General features: G+C 38.1%; 1 long non-coding RNA gene across 4 annotated transcripts; it reads left to right on the top strand.

Moving 5' to 3' along the window:
• The first annotated feature begins 327 nt into the window (after positions 1-327).
• LOC131239641 (uncharacterized) lies at positions 328-4290 on the top strand. 4 transcript variants are annotated; one of them, XR_009168303.1, is made up of 4 exons: positions 328-813; positions 2166-2348; positions 3586-3853; positions 3970-4290. It is a non-coding gene; the product is annotated as an uncharacterized LOC131239641 (long non-coding RNA). The 4 variants fall into 4 exon arrangements; XR_009168304.1 differs by lacking the exon at positions 3970-4290 and having other exon boundaries at positions 344-548; positions 584-813; positions 3586-3951; XR_009168302.1 differs by lacking the exon at positions 3970-4290 and having other exon boundaries at positions 347-518; positions 656-813; positions 3586-3951.
• The last annotated feature ends 698 nt before the right edge of the window (positions 4291-4988 follow it).

The following is a 4988-nucleotide window of genomic DNA, read 5'->3' as shown; positions in this document are numbered from 1 at the left end:
TTACATGGCTACAAAAGTTTTGTATTGGTCTAAGTTTTTAATGTTTCCATTCATTCCAGTGAAAATAACCTTATAAACGGTTTGGATGGCAAATAAACATTAAGGTGAAGCCTAGGAAGATTTCAGCGGTAGGAATTCCTTTTCCCACTTTTTCATCTTGCATCGCCCGGTTGAGTTGTGTATACTCCTCATTTTTGGTCAATCCCTAAAATGAGCTCTAAAAATGGATAGATGGGTTGGATTTCTCGTAAACATCACAGTGGACCCCACCTTGGATCCCAGCGCAGGAAGTCCGTAGGACGCAATCCGCGTAGGAAAAAAAAAACCCATACATCGGCAAGCCTCGCAGAACTCCAGCTAGCCCACCCCATAAATTCAAAATCCCTAATTTTACTTCAAAAACTCCATCTCCGCTCGCTTTTCTCCCTCGACCTTGACTCATCCCCACCGAATCGTCTCTTTTCCTAGTTAAAATGGGTGATCCGACGGACCGAATCAAAGGCTTCCCTTTACCTAAGGTTTCCTCTTTCGATTCTAGGGTTTTATTGGTTTTCTGCCGTTTTTCCTATTGTTTTTAGTGGAGAAATGAAAATTTTATTCTTCGAATTCCTGAAAATTGTAGACATTTGTTTCGTTTTTCTATTTGTGGGGGCAGATCTGACCATCGGAGATCTCCAAGGCGCCTTGTGTTTGTTACTTCAGAGTTTTCTGCAGAAGAATCGAGAGGTTTTTAGGTTGCTGACTTCAGTGAGCTGGAAGAAGGAGAGCTGCTAGAAGACTTACCATACAGATCCATATCCAAATCAGTTCAAGGTAAGCTCGATTTCACGATCTGCTTTCTTTATGTCGACTTATGCCTTGAAATCCCTTCTATTTTTGACAAAGAATCTTCTAATTAGATAAAGACATAAGAAGATCCAAAGTGCATTGGAAAGTAACTGAAGAACTATGAGAATTTTCTGACATGGCGAGCATGCATTTGATTCTAAGAAATAAATATGAGCACTAAGTTCTGATAGAGTATCAAGAAATGCTCCCCTTGCAATGATCAAAGCCTAAAATCAGTGGGATAAAACAGTCTTATTGCTCGTACATCAAAATATTTCTTGGTATCAACAGACAAAAATATAATATAGGACCAACAACCTCCGAGACCTGGAACAGAAAAGGGAAAAATAAAAACTTCCAACATAAAAAAACACATTCTTCAAAACAAGAAACTGAAGTTTATGCTTTGGGTAAAATAGAGGACTTTTATATGAAAAATCCATGTGAGCAAAGAAGTGCACACTATTGATCAATTGATTGAACTGTCATATGATAGAGACATGGTGACTCATGAATTGTGTGCTTGACTGAATAGATCAATTGATTGAACTGTCAAATGCATCCAAATGTGACTGTAGCACTATACCCACATTGCTGCTACGATCTCCAAATTCAACTACATGATCCCCATATATGGATGTGTTTTACTAGCAGTATTAAGTCTGTACTTGGATTGTGATATTTCACCATGGGCTGTTGGTTTTTTACTTTTGGCTTGTAAATTAATGACAGTATAGGGGTGGGTCCAAGCTGTTGGTGGAAGCAGGGGACCAAAGATGTTGTAGGGCTTTGTAATGAAGAGAGGCATTGGATTTTTTCATAACTAACATCTCCATATGAACAAATAGTTGGCTTGCAGGTAAAAATCCTGAAATTCTTGCCCAATTGCCCATTCACACAACATTCATGTAGCTCAATGCAAACCATTTTGGATCCCACTATGGATTGGGTATGAAAATATGCAGTAAAACAATAATGAGCTAACCATCCTGTTAATTGAACCAGGGAACTCTTCCTGGTGGGGTTGCACTTAGTTGAACAATTCTTCTAGCTAGGTGCCGATCCTGATTTGAATGAGGCTTCAGACTCCTACTTATTGAACAATTTTTTTTTATTGGTTAGCACATTAGCACACACACCCAACTGTTAGCCACACTCCAACTTGTACTTGCCCTGTAGTGGGAATTATTGGGCCATGATGCACCTGGATGTGTCCTCCATGATAGAACACAATTACATTGTAGCTGAATCTGCAACTGTTCACAATTGAGTCACTCAAAGACTAACAGTAGGGTTATTTGTTTATTTAAAATCTACTAATGATATGGTATGATTAGCTTGGCAGGAATTTGTGAAGGCAGTGATAGCGTATCAACAGAAAGTCAATAGCTCAGCATGTGCAGCAAATAGTCTAAAGTTGGATCAAGAAATGGAGAAGAAGAGGAAGATCATTATCCAAACACTTGATTGGAGACAAGCATTAGTATTAACTGGTTGAAGCAATCTGTCTTTCCATTCAGGTGATGCTCTAATCAGATTAGATCAGCCTTTCTATTTGAAATATTAAAATGACATTTCGGAGCATTTTCACCACAAACTGGAAACCCCTTAAATCATGGGTATGTCATTAAGCAAATTATACAAGAAATAAAAGGGTAAAAATATATATTAGCAACTTATTAATGTTTTCCTATCTTAGAAGAAGTGTTTTTAACTTGTCTTTAAAGGAATAACCATGCATTTGAGATCATCATCATCTAATGCTCAGTCTTATAAAGGAATAACCATGCATTTGAGATCATTATGTTACTCATTATCTTATGCTTAGTCTTTCAACCTCAGTCTTTTAGTGAGCTGTTGATCCCTCTCGAACAATCAACAAGCCCATCGCCATTCTGCAATTGATCCTTACCACTATCATCCTTGCTATTGTACCATGAATCCAGAATCTGTAGCAGTGAATTGTCTTCATCACTTCCAAAGTTCTTCTCCTGCTCTTTGCCGTCTGCATCACCTATCTACGTTGTCCATTAGGCCAAGTCCACTCTTCTTGGGCTGCCTTGAAAATTCATAGTTACCAGATGATCGATGTGCTTTTTTTGTGCATAGTAGTGGAAGAAGAATGGGTTGGACCTAATGGATGGTCCAAGTAGGTGATGTGCTCATGAGGCCAAATGCAACTGTGTGTATGGGAAGGTTTCTATACACTTCGCCCACTAAATCATCTCTTTAGGAAAAAGTTTGGTATTGTGCCGCCATTCACAAAATTGATCATTATTGGTTCTTTCTTTTTTTTTTTTTCTTTTTCCCAAACAGCAACCCTTGGTCTATTCTCATTTGGAAAAAAAAATCTGTGTAACAATGATATTCCATAAACTTTGAAGTTGATGTTTTTTAATAATTGGGAAAAAACATCAGCATTGCATTTTTTGACATCTAGGTCCTGTAATCATTTCATCAATGAATCAAAAGGTCATTATTGTTTTATGTCCAAAAATGTGTGGGCTTTCTCATTCCTACTGTTCCCTGTGGTGTGGTCTAATTGAGTTTTATATCAACCTGAGTTTTGGGATTATGTCCAAAAATGATATGATGCAACTGATGGATGTAGTGGATGTCTAACACACGTCATGGTTGGCCCCACAGACCTTTTTGTTCTAGATGCGAGTCACTCAGGCAAATCTCTGTAGCATTGCTCAATTTCATTTTCCATCTAAAACATGTTACAAGTTTCACTTTTAATTTTGTTGCTTGCAGCTGAGCATCATTGTTCTACTGACAAGAACCCCAGACGTCCATTTAATTTCTCAAGAGAATATCGTGGACAGTATAACTCCTGACAAGAACAGAGACAAGCATGATGTGCTTACAACCTCAAGGACAAAATGTTGATGGTTGAGACTCGGCTGGAAAAAATGTGCCATGAATACATATTGTTAAAGACATATCTATAGAGCCTTGAAAAACTCAATCTAAAATCAGGACTGGTATAAAAACCTTTCATGGCGAGAACATGTATCCTCAGGTAAGTTCTTTTGAAAACTAGATAAAATATATACAAGTTTTCTCTTAACAGTTTATGTTGTCCCTTTATTTCCTTCACATATTGCAGTGTGGTGATGCGAGTGGATTCTATTGCAGAAATTGACAAGAATGACACGACTGTGGTGAAGTTTATAGAATCAGTAGAGGTTTCTACTGTGGTTCTCATATATCGAAGAGCATCAAAACATGTCTGCCCTGTCATTGACTGATCTCATCTTCTGTTTTGTGGCTATGATTTGCTGAGGAGATGCTGCAGTTATTTTCAGTCCCAGCCGATGTACGGTTTTGCCTGCTTGGCTGTATGAGGTTGTGACTTTATGGAAGGATGTACTGCAGCCCCCAGTTTTCCAGCTTATTCATGTGCATTTGTAGTTTGTTTTGAAAACTTTAAATAGACTATTAACTGTTTTGTTGGTATTGTGCTGATTGTTTTATGTCTGGATGAATGTTAAATGGGTGAAACATACACAGGTTTAATCATCGGTTGATTATGATATTGTTAGCTTCGGTTGATAGAAACTTAGGCTAAAGATGGATTTAGTCTCGGTTGGCATCAACTGAAGTGAAAAACTGAGGTTAAAGACTGAATTTAGCCGGTTGATGCCAATAGAGGCTAAATCCGTTTTTAGTCTCAGTTTTGCTTCAGTTATCCAAACTGAGACAGCAACTCCTGTGATTAAAGGCTTTAGCCTCGGTTGTTAAGAACTGAGGTTAAAAATAGTTTTAGCTTCGGTCGGAGGCAATTGAGGTTAAATTTTGAATTTAGTCTCGGTTGGAAACAACAAATGCTAAAAATTTGATTTACCCTCGTTTCAAGGCAACTGAAGCTAAAAAGATTCTTTTAGCTTCACTTGAAAAACCGAGGTTAAAAACCCATCTTTAGCCTTAGTTGCTAGAACCGAGGCTACAGCCTTTAGCCAATCTGGTTCAGCCTCGGTTTGGATAATTGAAGCAAAACTAAGGCTGAAGGTTTTAGCCTCAGTTTTTAACCTTTTTAGCCACGGTTTTGAATTGAGGCAAAGGCTTTCTTTGTTGTAGTGATGCCGGCTGCTTTTGAAGAGGATTCATTGTTTAGATCAACCCTGTCCATACGATATAACACCTCTTGTTTGGCC

Source organism: Magnolia sinica, chromosome 3 (assembly GCF_029962835.1).
Source record: "Magnolia sinica isolate HGM2019 chromosome 3, MsV1, whole genome shotgun sequence".
NCBI classification, from domain to species: domain Eukaryota; kingdom Viridiplantae; phylum Streptophyta; class Magnoliopsida; order Magnoliales; family Magnoliaceae; genus Magnolia; species Magnolia sinica.
The sequence above is the reverse complement of the archived record's forward strand: the minus strand, read 5'-3'. Positions and strand labels throughout refer to the sequence as shown.